The sequence below is a fragment of the Lygodium microphyllum genome, chromosome 29, assembly GCF_053477565.2.
Source record: "Lygodium microphyllum isolate KBCC chromosome 29, Lygodium_microphyllum_v1.1.10, whole genome shotgun sequence".
Lineage (NCBI taxonomy): Eukaryota > Viridiplantae > Streptophyta > Polypodiopsida > Schizaeales > Lygodiaceae > Lygodium > Lygodium microphyllum.
Genome location: NC_141163.1, coordinates 45,939,773 through 45,955,661, shown reverse-complemented (window position 1 = coordinate 45,955,661; position 15,889 = coordinate 45,939,773). Strand labels below are relative to the sequence as shown.

Here is a 15,889-nt window from a genome sequence, read left to right as displayed (position 1 = left end):
ACCGAGGATGGAGAATTTTAGACCGAAAGGTTTAAACAGGAAAATTGTTACATGTATGCCATGTGTCACAATTTGGGCATAAATTCCCAAAAGAGAGAGAGAGAGGGCAGCACAAAAACGAGTTTCAATGCATGGGGGGCTCATTTTGTAAAAAAGGGAGATGGATTGCTGCAAATGGAGAGCTCTTGAGAGCTGGTCTACCTTGTCTATGGTGCACAAAGGGCTGGGCTTGCTTCCTACTCTCTCTCTCTCTCTCTCACAGTACGGTTATGCTGCAGAATCAAGGGCTTTTCTTCTGATTCAGATACAGCTGTGTGGAATATGCTGTTTTTGCATGAGGCAAGAGCTTCCTTTCTCCAAGAACAGGAGTAGTTGTATGCTGTCCCAGCAGGGACAGGTGAGGGTGGTAACCTCGCCAAGCAAGTGCCTGAAACAGCACTAAACCAAAACTGATTCTGGACTGTTCAGAGGGTATTTCAGAGCCCAATTGATGTCAGAATCTAGGGTCACTTGGCCCAGATGATGCAGGACAATGCAGGGAACAGTATGAACTGAAAACAGGTTTCAGAACAGGTCTGAACCAGTAATTACAGTGGGCTGAACAGTACAGGAGATATGAGTTGTAAACAGGTCCCAGAACAGGTCTGAACCAGTAATTACTGCAGACTGAAATGGTCAATTCTGCACTCCAACCAGAAGTTTCAGACTTGGGCAGAGTTTCCCCTCCTGGTCAACTTGAGTTGGGTCAGTAATTGTACTGTTATGCTGTCAAATTTCACCCAGAATAGGTGAAAGACAGCCCATTGTACTTTCTCTTTTTAAAAATAAAGAAATACCGCAAGGGGCGCCTAACTTAGGGGCCAACAGGGTGTCTGTGTGGCAACAAGAGCATTCTAGCTTCCTGTGTTTCTTCTTGATTCTGTGTCTTTAAGTTCAGGTAAAGTGGGCGACTGTTAAATTGGGTGAAAGCATTTATATATTTTGGTTGTACACTACCACCCTTCCCAGTGAACAGGCCGGTTTCATGGTTCCGTTGCCGGGACCGAGTCACTTTTTCCCTAAAGAGTGAGCCAGGGTTTGTTTGGGTGTAAGACACAGAATTGTGCATTATGGCTGATAGAAAGGAAGACACCAGAGAGGAAGCGTCTTCATCATAGGAGATCCCTGTTGTTCATGAGGTGGGAGAGTCTTCTAGACCTCCACAGTTTGTTACTCCTCCTGTTATGGTTGAGCCACAAGTTCTTACGGCTTCTTCTATGGATGAAGATACTTTCAAGACTCAGTTAGTTGCTGCTGTGAGTATGTTTACTCAAGTGATGCAGAATCCAAGGTTTCTGGCACTTTTGCAGCCATCTGCAAAGATTTTGGATCCAGTAGAGGTCCAGGATAAGGGTAGGCATGCTGCAGATTTAGTGGAAACACCAAGGCAGCTTGCGGAGTCAATGGAGACTCCAAGATTGGTTCCGACTGTCCAGGAACAGGTGGCTGAAACGCTAGTTACACAGGCATTGCAAGTTCAACTCGCCACTTTACAGCAGCCAAATGTTGGCCTAAATGGACAGGGAAACAGTTTTTAGGCTTTACCACAGGTTTTCCCACCGACCTTTGTACATCTTGGGTACTTTGGAGGTGCATCTGTATTTCAGAGTATGGCTGGTTATACACCTGGAAACCAGATTTATGTACCAGGAACAGTGTTTGGGGGTACACAGGGTTTTATGCCAAACCCCATGTATGGTAATATAGGCATGCAGCCTGGATTTCAGGGTGTTCAGGGCAATTTTGGCATGCCACAGGGCACTTTTGGTATGGCTGGTTATCAAAATCAGCAAGCAAGTATTGCGTCTACAAGCCCTGTAGTAAGTGGTCCGACAACTCCCATGCCACCTGTTAGTGTTCCTATGTTACAGGCATATCCTACGGACCCTTTAATGGCTCATGAGAAGCCAAAGCCATACAAGGAAGGTGGTGCAGCTATACAGTTTATCTTTTGAGGGTTTGAAGATAGGACTAAGGCACTCTCTTTCTCACAGCAGTTTGATGCCGCATTTGCAGGAGGGAACTTTACAGAGCCTTCTAAGGTCCGGAAAGCTGCTACCTTTCTTAAGGACAATGCTAGTCAGTGGTGGAGTACACTGTTGATGCAAGGACAGGCTCCTACTACTTGGACTTACTTCAAGCAAGTATTTGCTTCTGCTTGGTTGACCAATGAATTTGAGATTGATGTTATGTCAACTTGGCACAATTTGGATGCATCTAAATGCAAGGATCTGGAAGATTATAACAAGAAGTTTTGGGAGGCTTTGCTTCCAAACACTTCTTACAGGGTTGTGCCATTGACCGAGCAAATAGAGAAATATTGCTGTGGGCTGCCTAGGGAACTTCGGAATTATTGTACAAAGACAAAGGTCACCACTTTGACTTAGTTAATTGAGAATGCTACCACAGGAAATGCATTATTGTTGGGACAGTCAAGTGGTTTTGGGGGCAGCATTAAACAGGACAAATCTGAAAAATTTTCAGCAAAGAAGCCATTTGGTAAACAGGTTTCTCAGATTTCTCAAAGCACAGGTAAACCTTGGCAGTTCAAGAAGAAGCCAGCCAAGTCCTTTGGACAGCAATCAAAGGACCAGAAGAAACCTTTTGTGCACAAGTCTCTTGAAGAGAGAAAGGCTTTAATGGCCGAGAGGAAATGCTTTATCTGTGAGCAGACTGGTCATATTGCGTCTAATTGTCCGGACAAGAATAAGAGACCAGCTGATGATGATAAAGAGGACAGAAAAGGAAAGAAGCCCAAACCTTCAGCAGGTTTAGTGCCAGATATGCTGGGAGACAAGCCACATTCACATGCTAATGAGCTCTGCAGAGCTTGGGGTAAAGTTAGGGATCAACATGTACTTATTTTCTTTGATCCTGGAGCTAAGGCAAACTTTATCTCACCAGAGTTGGCTTCTACTTTGGGCATCAGAGCAGATGAGATGGGCTACACAGCAGAGGCAGGGTTGGCATGTCCTGGCCACTCAGAGTCTGTGACACCCATTCTTGGAAAGCTACATCTTCATGTACAGTCTTATGTTGATGCAGAAGAATTTTATATCATGCCACTTGAAGGCTGTGATGTCTTGTTGGGAATGCCATGGATGTTCAGAAAGCATGGTGTGTTGGATGCCTTTAACAAGACACTGACTTTGGAGCATAGGGAAAAGACTCATGTGCTTGATGTGAAGCTTAAAGGAGAGTCTGTACCTGTTGTATCGGCTTCTGCCATTACATCTGTAATAAAGAATCATCTTTCTGCGTACTTGATTTTTGCACGTGATGTCAAGGATAATGATGAGTCAAATTTTTCTATGTTAGATAGAGAGTCTACTTTCTTGTCTCAGTTCAGTGATTGTTTTTCTGACTCATTACCATCACAGTTGCCACCAGAGAGGTCTCAGGATCATGCGATAGATTTGGTGCCAGGCAATAGCCCACCAAATAGACCTCCGTATAGGGTTAGTGCAGCCCAACAGAAAGAGATATTGAGCCAGGTGAATGAGCTCTTAGAAAAAGGGCTGTTTCAGCCAAATTCATCTCCCTTTTGCTCACCAATGCTCCTAGTGCAGAAGAAGGATGGCTCTTGGCGCATGTGCATAGATTACCGAGCGTTGAACAAGAGTACCATCAAGAACAGGTTCCCCATTCCAAGAATTGACGATATCCTTGACCGTTTGGAAGGAGCATCAATTTTCAGCAGGATAGATTTGAAGAGTGAATACCACCAGATCAGGATTAAGCAAGAGGATGTGCATAAGACTACATTTAGGACCACGTTTGGTCTCTATGAGTTCTTGGTAATGCCATTTGGACTTACTAATGCTCCTATTACGTTTAATCGAATGATGGATAGGATTTTTCATCCATACAAGCAGTTTGTTGGTACATTCTTTGATGACATGATTGTCTTTTCAAAGAATGAACAGGAGCATAGAGAACACTTGAAAGCAGTCTTTGATGAGCTTTGCAGTAATAGGTTGCTTATCAATGGCAAGAAGAGTGAGTTCTTCTTGGAAGAAATCCAGTTCCTGGGGCACATAGTGTCAAAGGATGGTGTCCGAATGGATCCTGCTAAGGTTGAAGCAATTAGAACATGGCCAGATCTGAAGACTGTCCATGATGTTGGAAGCTTCTTGGGTTTGTGTTCTTATTACAGGAGGTTCATTCGCAATTTTGCAGAGATTGCTTCACCTTTATATGCTTTATAGAAGAAAGGAGTCTCTTTCCAGTGGACACAGAAAGAGATTTCAGCTTTTAACCTTCTTAAAGAAAAGATTACTTCTAGTCCAGTGATCATTCTGCCAGATCTTAGGAAGTCATTTGTTGTCCAGTGTGATGCCTGTGGTAATAGCATTGGTGCAGTGTTAATGCAAGATGGCCGGGTAGTGGCTTATGAAAGCAGAATCTTGCGAGGGCCAGAGAAGACTATGCAGGTCTATGAGAAAGAATTGTTGGCTGTGATTCATGCGCTTTCTTGTTGGAAACACTACCTACTTGGGGCAGATTTTGTTGTCCAGACAGATCATCAGACATTGCGTTATTTCTTAACTCAAACTAAGCTGTCAGAAAAGCATGATATGAAGGAACAGTATGCTGATGATGAAGATTTTGCAAGGATCTTTGATCAGCTTGTCAATGGACAACATCATGAGCATTATCTTCTCAAGGATGGTTTCATGTTGATGCATGGTAGACTATGTGTGACTATGCCATTGAGACGGAAAGTTATGACAGAGAGTCATTCTCCACCGTATGCAGGGCATCGTGGTATTGATGCAACAGTCAAAGCAGTAGAGACATTCTTTTATTGGCCTACTTTGAGAAGAGACGTGGATGCTTTTGTGCAGCAGTGTTTGATTTGCCAGAAGGTCAAGTTTGACAAGCAAAAAGCACCAGGGCTTTTACAGCCATTGCCTATTCCAGATAAACCATGGGAAAGCATAGCTATGGATTTTATCTTTGATCTTCCAAGGACACAGACAGGAAATGATGGGATATGGACTATTATTTGCAGGTTTAGCAAACAGGCTCATTTCATTCCTATCAGGAAGAAGATAAAACTAGATCAGATGGCACGTTTGTTTATGTGCAATGTCTTCAAGTATCATGGTCTGCCACAGTCTATTGTCAGACTGTGATCCACAGATGACAAGTCTATTCTGGAGAGGCATATTTGAGAACATGGGTACAACGCTTAAGTTCTCATCGTCATTTCATCCACAAACTGATGGACAGTCAGAAGAGGCAAATTCTACTGTCTTGGATTTGCTTAAGTGCTATGTGTCAAAGCACAAGTCAAAGTGGGAGCAGTATTTGCCTTTGGTCGAGTATGCATATAATAATACTGTGCATTCATCAACAGGCAAAGCCCCTTTTGAAATTGTTGAAGGTGGTAAAAAGGTTCCTCCCATTTTGCATACAAAGGATAAGATCTTTCAGGCAGATCAGTATGTGCAGAGTATGGATGAAATGTATCAGAAAGTTAAGCATGCCCTTGAAAGGACTTAGGCAAAGCAAAAGAAAGCTATTGATCATCACCGTCGTGAATTGTTGTTTTCACTTGGTGATTGGGTATTGTTGCGGTTTGAAAAGGCACGCTTAAAGAAGCGGAAAGGCAAGGAAAGTCTTTTAACTAAGCTTAGTATGCGATACTATGGGCCTTTTCAAGTAACAGAGAAGATTAGTGATGTCAGCTATAGGCTGAAATTGCCTGACAATTGGAAGATTCATAATGCTTTCCATGTAAGTCTTCTTAGACCTTATGTGGGTGATGTGCCAGAAGATATGCCAACTAACGAACAGCCCGAAGTTGAGGAACTTGATGAAATTCTTGTTCCAGAACAGGTATTGGCACACAAGGAAAGGAAAGTGAAAGGCAAAGTTGCTAGAAGGTATTTGGTTAAGTTCAAGAACTATCCAGCTATAGATGCTAAGTGGATGGACGAAGGTAAACTTACAGAGTCACCTAATGTGTTGAAACTTTACCTTGAAGCATTTCGCTTGCAACCTACCTTGACCCCTTGTATCTCTAAGCTGAAATAAATTGTCAAAGTGACAATTGCTCAAGAAAGAAATTATGTACAGAAACAGATTTTGTACAGGTTAACACTTATTGTGTCCATATGGTTTTCTCAGTGCTAAAGAAGTAAGTATTGCTTGCAAGAATACAGTTTTTACTTTTATTGAATTGAATACATGTAACAATGGTTACTCGATTGGGCATGTATTTTGTGAATTGACTCAGCGGGGATACCATTTTGATGTACCGGCCACTAGATCTCTAGTCAGGGTGATGTGGAGTCATCAAATGAGAATCTGCCACTATGGAAATATCATTGTGGTGTACCAGCCACTATATCTGGAAACAATGATGTGGAGTCACATGATGATAGTCTGCCATGTTTCACAGTTAGAACATACATGTGTTAACAGTGTGTTCAGTTCACAATGTTGACTGATAGCATGTATGTGTTGTACATGTGCTGCCAAGTGTAAGTTCACTGGGTTAGCTGGAAGCATGTATGACATTCATGCAAACGAGGACGTTTGCGATTTCGAGAGGGAGGTATGTCACAAGACTGTGACAACTAGTACCTTTTTGTTGATTTCTTTATTATATATTTTATTTGGTTTTTCTTTTTGGAAGGATCCCTCTTAAAATCTAAACGCCTGAGTTGCATGGCCAGTTTGTGAAACGGACAGGAATGTCTAGTGAGTCAAGACTGGACAATTAAGGTCCAGTATAAGTCTGGAAGAGACTGATGGCACCGTAGATTGACAAGCCTGGAAGAGACTTGTGAAAGTGTATATGGACAAGTGTGTTGAAGAACTAGCCTGGAAGAGACTAGTTCAAAGTGAAGATGGACAAATCTCCAAGAGATTAGTCCATGTGGGGTCATCAGTGGAAATTCACTTTCAGTTGAGCTACATTGCAAATTTGGATGTAGCCATAGTCTGCAAAGATGGTCAGAAGACTAGTGGAGATGCAATGGAAGCAACTCCTAAAATTTAGGGAGTTACTATTTTTGGACCTCAGAATCTGTTCACGTCATTATCTTCGTTTTTGTACGAGGATTAATCCTCTAGTCTGTGCTGAGGTCAAATTTTGAACCGAGGATGGAGAATTTTAGATCGTAAGGTTTAAACAGGAAAATTGTTACATGTATGCCATGTGTCACAATTTGGGCATAAATTCCCAAAAGAGAGAGAGAGGGCAGCATAAAAACGAGTTTCAATGCATTAGGGGCTCATTTTGTAAAAAGGGGAGATGGATTGCTGCAAATGGAGAGCTCTTGAGAGCTGGTCTACCTTGTCTATGGTGCACAGAGGGCTGGGCTTGCTTCCTACTCTCTCTCTCTCTCTCTCTCTCTCTCTCTCTCTCTCTCAGTATGGTTATGCTGCAGAATCAAGGGCTTTTCTTCTGATTCAGGTACAACTGTGTGGAATATGCTGTTTTTGCATGAGGCAAGACCCTCCTTTCTCCAAGAACAAGAGCAGTTGTATGCTGTCCCAGCAGGGACAGGTGAGGGTGGTAACCTCGCCAAGCAAGTGCCTGAAACAGCACTAAACCAAAACTGATTCTGGACTGTTCAGAGGGTATTTCAGAGCCCAATTGATGTCAGAATCAAGGGGCACTTGGCCCAGATGATGCAGGACAGTGCAGGGAACAGTATGAACTGAAAACAGGTTTCAGAACAGGTCTGAACCAGTAATTACAGTGGGCTGAACAGTACAGGGAACAGTATGAGTTGTAAACAGGTTTCAGAACAGGTCTGAACCAGTAATTACAGTGGGCTGAACAGTACAGGAGATATGAGTTGTAAACAGGTCCCAGAACAAGTCTGAACCAGTAATTACAGCAGACTGAAATGGTCAATTCTGCACTCCAGAAGTTTCAGACTTGGGCAAAGTTTCCCCTCCTGGTCAACTTGATTTGGGTTAGTAATTGTGCTGTTATGCTGTCAAATTTCACCCAGAATAGGTGAAAGACAGCCCATTGTACTTTCTCTTTTGAGAAACAAAGAAATACCGCAAGGGGCGCCTAACTTAGGGGCCAACAGGGTGTCTGTGTGGCAAGAGGAGCATTCTAGCTTCCTGTGTTTCTTCTTGATTCTGTGTCTTTAAGTTCAGGTAAAGTGGGCGACTGTTAAATTGGGTGAAAGCATTTATATATTTTGGTTGTATACTACCGCCCTTCCCAGTGAACAGGCCGGTTTCAATACGTGTTAGTTTGGTGACACTAGAGAAGTGGCGTTTAAGTATACCTAATTCCAATCTGATGGTCAAAGATGGCACAGAGACACTTGAGAATGGAAGTTGCCTGGCCAATTTAATTATTGGCTAGTCTGATTATTTTTCAGGCGCCGAAATAATTATTAGATTAATTTTCAGTATTTTAAGACTGAAAATTAATATTTAATTATAAAAAATGCTGAAAAAACCATTTGGGAAGGCTACCACTTGTGAAAAATGCCTATGCAAGACTGAAAAACGTCTTTAGAGGCTAGAGAGAGGCATTTCTATAAATTCAGCCTGCAAGAGAGAGAAAGGAGAGGCTACCGGTCTGATTTGCAGCCATTGGAGGACCTTCTGAGGCAGCTAGGAGCAAAAGAAAACCAATCAATAACAAGAACTGCACTCCAGTGAAGGCAAAGACCGGTGGTCGGTATCCACTTCTCTTCTTCTTCCGCTGCATCAAAATCTCGTTTTTGCAGATTTCAAGTGTTTCAACTTGCTGCCCACACCCCGTTCGCAGAGGACATCTCAACCGAAGCTGTCCATTGCTGTCTCCATCAGTTGGCGCCTAATTTCCAGCCCTCTTCACGCAGGAGCTGATTCTAGCCAGGCAACTACTGTTCCTGTGCAGTCCTGCTGCCGTACAGCCTGCCACATCATCATAGTCCTACTGCCTGCGTTTTTTATCTTTCTCTCTCCTACTAGCTGTTCTGCCTGCATTTTTAATCTCTCTCTCCTACTGCTTGCGTTTTTAGTCTTTCTCTCTCATATAGGCTGTCCTGTCTTTCTCTCTCCTGCAACCTGTCCTGCCTGCGTTTTTAGTCTTTCTCTCTCCTCACTTGCATTTTTCTACTGGTTGCAACCTCTTACTGTTGGTCGCATCCTCCTCCCACTGGCAGCTCACTTCCAGCCCTTCTACTACCCTCCCACCCCTTGAGGCGGACATTGCGGTTCATACTTCTGTTAGCCTGCTCTTATTCAGTCTCAGACTGTCATCTCCTGGTTGTGAGCTCCTGTCAGAGTCTGACAGGAGACAGAGGAGCTCTGTCAGTGTGTTTTCAGGCTGCCTTAGTATGTATGCAGCCCTGGGCATTTTACAGCCCAGTTCTGGGCTGTTTTTGGGGTGACTGCCCATTATTTTGGGCAGTCGGACCAGTTCTGGTCAGTCGGACCAGAACTGGCCAGTCGGACCAGATCTGGCCAGTCGGACCAGATCTGGCCAGGTCGGCCAGTTTAGCTGGTCGGCCAGTTTTCTGGCTGGGGGCTATTTATAGCTGCCCCCCCAGTCAGTCCAGCATTCATCTCATTCATGCTCTGCAGGTTCAGCACTGCTCCCTCCGTCTCCGTCTCCGGCATTGGTGCTGCCTCTGCTTCCAGTCTGTCCTGGTTCCCTCACTGACGCTCCGGGCTGCGTGCAGGGACTGTTCTGTCCATTCCAATGTATTCAGCATTCATCTCAGTCAGTGCAGATTTTCTTCCTTCATTCTCTGCTTCATCTCTCCTCTCCTCTGTGTTCGTGTTCTTCTTTCGCTGCGCACTCTCACATGGTATCATCGCCTGATTGAGAGCACGGAGGACGCAAGAAATACCTTACTGCTGCTGTTCACAGTCCCACATCAGCCAGGCGATTCCTTCAGGAGGCTGCCAACAGGTCTACACCAGCCAGGCGACTGCATCAGAAGGCTGTACAGCCTGCGTTTGCTGTACACAGGGGCTGCCACGTCATCCAGTGACGCAGCAAACCTGCGTTTGCTGCCAGGCGACTTCCTCTGCTGCAGGGCGACCCTCCTACAGCCTGCGTTTTGCTGTTTTGCAGGTCGCTTCTACCCTGGCTGCTCCTCTCCTGCAGGCGACCTCTGTCTGGGCAAGTTCCCGGTGCTGGTGGTCTCGTTTCTGGTGTTAGCCATCAGATCTATTTGCGTTTTGCAGATCCAGGTGGCTGTAGGCACTTTCTGCCTGCATCTTGGTGGTTGGTGACCACACTGTTGGTCCTATTTCGTCAGCAGCACAACTTTCTTTGGTATTTTGCAGATTGGAAGATGTCTTACCAGTTTTCAGGCTTTGAAGACTCAGAGGATGAGCTTCTTTCTCATCATTCCTCTGAGCGGAGGCGGGACTATCGTGAAGTTCGACAACGGGATGACCCTCCTCGCACTCGTCCTTCTTCAGTCCATGCATCTCAGAGGGTTCCATCTACTGCGAAGGTTTCTTCAGTGAAGACTGCATCTACTGTGCGGATGCCTTCCTTGATTCCCTCTATCCAGGTGCCGATTCTCCCTTCCTTTCCGAAGGAAGACAAGTTGGATGGTTCCAACTATTCCCTATGGTCATGCAAGGTGGCTTGCATCCTTGATACCTTTGATCTGTGGGATCTTGTTTCTTCGCCCATCGACCGACCCCCCGTGGATTCGTCCGATGGCACCTCTATGGACCGTGCAGCCTTATGGGATCGGCTCAACTCTCGAGCCCGTTCCTTTCTTTTTATGAGTCTCCATGATTCTGTTCTTGTACATGTTCACAGGTTAAAAACCGCGGCGGAAGTATGGACAAAGCTTGCGTCTTTGTATCAGCACAAGACATTTGCCCACAAGATTTCCCTGGAGAAGAAGTTGCAGATGCTCAGTCTTGATGGTTCTTCTTCCATGAAGGAGCACATCACGAAGATGGAGGATATGCGAGGCGAGCTTGCCTCTCTTGGTCGTCTGATATCGTCTGAGGATATGGCGATGATTCTGTTGACTCAGCTGCCATCACCCCGCTATGATGTCTTCTACACCAGACTCATCACCACGAGAACCCGTGAGACTCTCCTATGGGAGGAGCTTTCCCCGCTTGTCTTGGAGCATGACGAGCGACTCAAAGAGGTGGGAGCCAGTGGCTCCACCAAGGCATTTACGGCTGCCACAGGTGGTGGCAAGAAGAAGAAACAAAAGAAGGAGAAGTCCAAGGACAAGAAGGAGGAAGATAAGAAGGATGCGAAGGAGAAGAAGCCCAAGTGTCCCCATTGTGGGAAGGGCACTCATCCCGAGGAGAAGTGTTGGCAGAAGTATCCCCATTTGAAGCCTAAGGAGAAGGACTCGAAGGCGGCCCCAGCCACAACAGAATCTGCGTTTGTGCATCTCTTTGTTGAGGAAGACACTGCCCTAGCTTCTACCACTCCGGAGAAGCCTTGGCTCGTCGACAGTGGCGCATCTTCACATATGACCTTCCGTCAGGATTGGCTTCAGGATCTTCGTTCCAGAGGGGGTACAGTCACCATTGGTGACAATTCTACAGTTCCTGTTCATGGAGTGGGGACTTTACCTATGTTTTCTGACAGGCGGTCTTCCTCCGCCAAAGTGCTCTATGTGCCTGATTTGGGTTTTAACCTATTATCTGTGCATGGTCTTACTCAGTTAGGTACCCGCGTTATTTTTACTCAGGATGCAGTCACAGTGGAGGATGCTTCTACAGGTGATGCCCTTTGGACAGGTACACAGGAGGGTGGGCTTTATACGCTCACAGCCTTGGCTGCGCGGACTTCCCATGAGCTTGGGCTACTCTGGCATGCTCGGTATGGTCATTTGAACCTTGATTCTCTTCGCCGGGCTTCTAGGAGGAAGATGGTGGAGGGACTTCCTGATTTCCCTCCTCTTCACACTTTGTGCCCTAGCTGCTTGAGGGGCAAGCAGCACAGGCAGCCTCACCCGCAGGTTGCTTCTAGGAGGGCTACTTCACCGCTTGAGTTGGTTCATACCGACCTTTGCGGACCTATGGGCACGGCCTCCCTTGGGAAGGCCAAGTATTTGATGCTGATTGTGGACGACTTTAGTCGTTATGTGTGGCCTTATTTCTTGGAGTACAAGAGCGAGGCGTACTCCCGTTTCTGTGAGTGGCAGGTGTTTGTGGAGACCCAAACAACTTCCAAAGTCCGTGGTGTTCGAGCTGATCACGGTGGAGAGTTCACTTCTCACCTTTTCTCTCAGTTTTGCAGGGATCATGGTATTCGGGTGGAGTATTCCCATCCGAACACACCATTAGAGAATGGTGTGGTGGAGCGTGCGAATCGGACCATGATTGAGATGGCCCGATCTATGCTGGAGCATAGGAGTCTTCCTCATTTCCTTTGGGGTGAGGCGGTGGCTACAGCGGTGCATATACGCAACCGCTCTCCGACTTCGGCGTTACAGGACATGACTCCATATGAGGCTTTCTTTGGGAAGAAGCCTTCCGTGTCCCATTTTCGCATCTTTGGGTGCGATGCGTTTGTCCATGTGGACAAGAAGAAGAGGAAGACGAAGTTCGACTCTAAGTCGAGAAAGCTTATCTTCATTGGTTATAGTACGACCACGAAGGGATATCGGCTCTACGACCCGACGACGCGGAAGGTTGAGGTGAGTCGGGATGTGATCTTTGATGAGGCTTCGGCCTCTGAGGATCCGATTGATGGTTCTATTTCCGATGTTTCTTCATCATCGACGGACCCCCCCCCCACCTTCTCTCCCTTCACTTCCTTCCAGGATCACCCTTAGCACCCCCCCTATTCCTCCTCCTCCTTCGGCTTCCCTTTCCCCTTTGGTGGATGTGCCTTCGTCTTCTACGAGCTCTTCTACCGCCTCTTCGGGATCTTCACGGGATATACAGCCTTCTTCAGATGCGGAGGATTTACCTTCACTCGGTGAGGGGGAGTCCCTCTCCGATTTGGGTGCTTTACAGGTTCCAGAGACCCCCCGGTCTCCCTCACAGAAGGAGTCTCTTAGGATTCCTTTATGGTATCGCCGGCTCATGCAGGATTCAGGTGTTACACACTTTCCTGCCTCTTCTACAGGTCCTCGTCGATCAGCCCGTTTACAGGCCCAGCGGGACAGTTCACTATGTGTGAACTATGCTCTTATGTCACAGATTCTTCAGGATTCTGAGCCTTCCACAGTGGAGGAGGCTCTTGCACAGGATATTTGGAGACAGGCTATGCTGGCCGAGCTCGACTCCATCGAGCGAAACCATACGTGGGAGCTTGTACCGCGTCCCGCGAAACGGAAGGTGATTGGTGTGAAATGGGTCTTTAAGACCAAATATCTTGCAGATGGCTCCTTGGACAAGCATAAAGCTAGGCTTGTTGCCAAGGGTTTTGCCCAGCGTGCAGGGTTGGATTACTTTGAGACTTTTGCTCCTACAGCTAGGATGTCCACCATCCGAGTACTTTTGGCTCTTGCTGCACATCACCGTTGGCCTGTCTATCAGATGGACGTCAAGTCTGCTTTTCTGAATGGCGTTCTTGAGGAGGAGATTTATGTTTCACAGCCTCCTGGTTTTCTTGTGCAGGGGAAGGAGGATCATGTCTACAGGCTGCGGAAGGCTCTTTATGGCCTAAAGCAGGCTCCTCGTGCTTGGTACCAGCGGATTGACCGCTTCTTTCTACAGAGTGGCTTTGCGCGCTCCGCTTATGATCCCAACCTCTACTTACGGGTTGTGGATTCTCTTTCGGTGTTTCTCATCTTGTATGTGGATGATCTTATTATTACAGGGAGCGACACTCAGCAGGTGGAGCATACACGGTCCATTCTACAGCAGGAGTTTGACATGACGGATCTAGGGATCCTTCACTTCTTTCTAGGTCTGGAGATCTATCAGATGGCACAGGGCATTTTTATCTCGCAGCACAGGTACATCTCCGAGCTTCTTTCGGAGTTTGATATGGCTGAGTGTCGGCCTATCTCATGCCCTATGGACCCTGAGTCCAAGCTTTTGACAGCTGGAGTTCCTCTTACCGATCCCACCCGTTACAGGTGCCTTGTCGGCTCTCTTATCTGGCTGCTTCACACTCGGCCGGATATCTCCTTTGTGGTGGCTTTATTGTCTTCCTTTATGCAGACTCCTACCCAGGATCACTGGCAGGCGGCCCTGCGGGTTCTTCGCTATTTGCAAGGGACTCGATCCTTTGGGATCATGTATGGAGATGGGATTACCCTTTCTGGATGGAGTGATTCTGATTGGGTAGGTGATGTGGATTCGCGACGATCCACTACAGGTTATGCTTTCACCCTTGGATCTGGTGCTGTCTCTTGGAGCAGCAAGAAGCAGCCTACTGTGGCACTTTCTTCTACAGAGGCTGAGTATCGGGCCCTATGTTCGACCGCTATGGAGGCAGTTTGGCTCCGTCGCTTACTCGCGGAGATTGGCTTTACCCAGACCGGACCTACGGAGCTGCGCGTGGATAACCAGAGTGCTCTTGCTCTGGCCAAGAACCCGGTGTTTCATGCTCGTACGAAGCACATTGAGGTTCAGTATCACTATGTTCGAGAGCGGATCGTGGATTCGGAGCTGGTGGTGGTCTATTGTCCTACGGCGGCCAATGCAGCTGATCTCTTTACGAAGCCTTTGCCTCAGGCTTCTTTGCTTCATCACATGCGGTTCTTGGGTCTTCAGTCTCTCCCAGGAGTTGAGAGGGGGTGTTAGCCTGCTCTTATTCAGTCTCAGACTGTCATCTCCTGGTTGTGAGCTCCTGTCAGAGTCTGACAGGAGACAGAGGAGCTCTGTCAGTGTGTTTTCAGGCTGCCTTAGTATGTATGCAGCCCTGGGCATTTTACAGCCCAGTTCTGGGCTGTTTTTGGGGTGACTGCCCATTATTTTGGGCAGTCGGACCAGTTCTGGTCAGTCGGACCAGAACTGGCCAGTCGGACCAGATCTGGCCAGGTCGGCCAGTTTAGCTGGTCGGCCAGTTTTCTGGCTGGGGGCTATTTATAGCTGCCCCCCCAGTCAGTCCAGCATTCATCTCATTCATGCTCTGCAGGTTCAGCACTGCTCCCTCCGTCTCCGTCTCCGGCATTGGTGCTGCCTCTGCTTCCAGTCTGTCCTGGTTCCCTCACTGACGCTCCGGGCTGCGTGCAGGGACTGTTCTGTCCATTCCAGTGTATTCAGCATTCATCTCAGTCAGTGCAGATTTTCTTCCTTCATTCTCTGCTTCATCTCTCCTCTCCTCTGTGTTCGTGTTCTTCTTTCGCTGCGCACTCTCACAACTTCACACTGCCCTTACACCCCTTGAGGCAGACATTGCGGTTCGTGGTTCATGGTGGCTGACCTCTTCCTTCTTCAGCAAGGCACACTGGTATCCATGGCTTCTTTACCAACAAATGACCAGACTACTGGGTGCTCCTACTGTGGCATCACCAAACACACCACTGATACTTGCCGACTTCGACCTTTGCTCCCCACCCCCCCGGAGTATATGCGTCTTCCACCAGGCACTCCTGTGCCACCTCTTCTTTCTGGGCCACAGAGATCGTTCTGCATCAGCTATCAGAGTACTATGCTCAAGGCAATAAGATGCATCCGATACGCACTAAGTTCTTTCAAGCACACTACTGTTTTTTACTGCAGGTTCCCTTTCCGATGGAAATCTTGGATCTTAGGGATCCTCTACATCTTCTTCCTCCTCTTCTCTTCTTGCCTTGGTCAGTTGATCTACATGGAGCCACCTCCCGAGATCGAGTACGGGCATATCCTTATGGTTCTTGGCACCACACAAAGTCCGGCATTCCTCCTATGCATTACATGTTTTCTTTATGGACAAGTGAACAATTTTCCCACAAGGGACACTGTCCAAGTGGCACCTGTTGCATAAGCATTGCATCTCCAC

The 15,889-nt window shown here is 46.8% G+C and overlaps 1 protein-coding gene across 10 annotated transcripts in view; it reads right to left on the bottom strand.

The window, feature by feature from the left end:
* Nucleotides 1–15,889, bottom strand: part of LOC148010578 (uncharacterized) — a 29,971-nt gene that overhangs the window by 8,828 nt on the left and 5,254 nt on the right. The gene's annotated exons all lie outside the window — the stretch shown is intronic.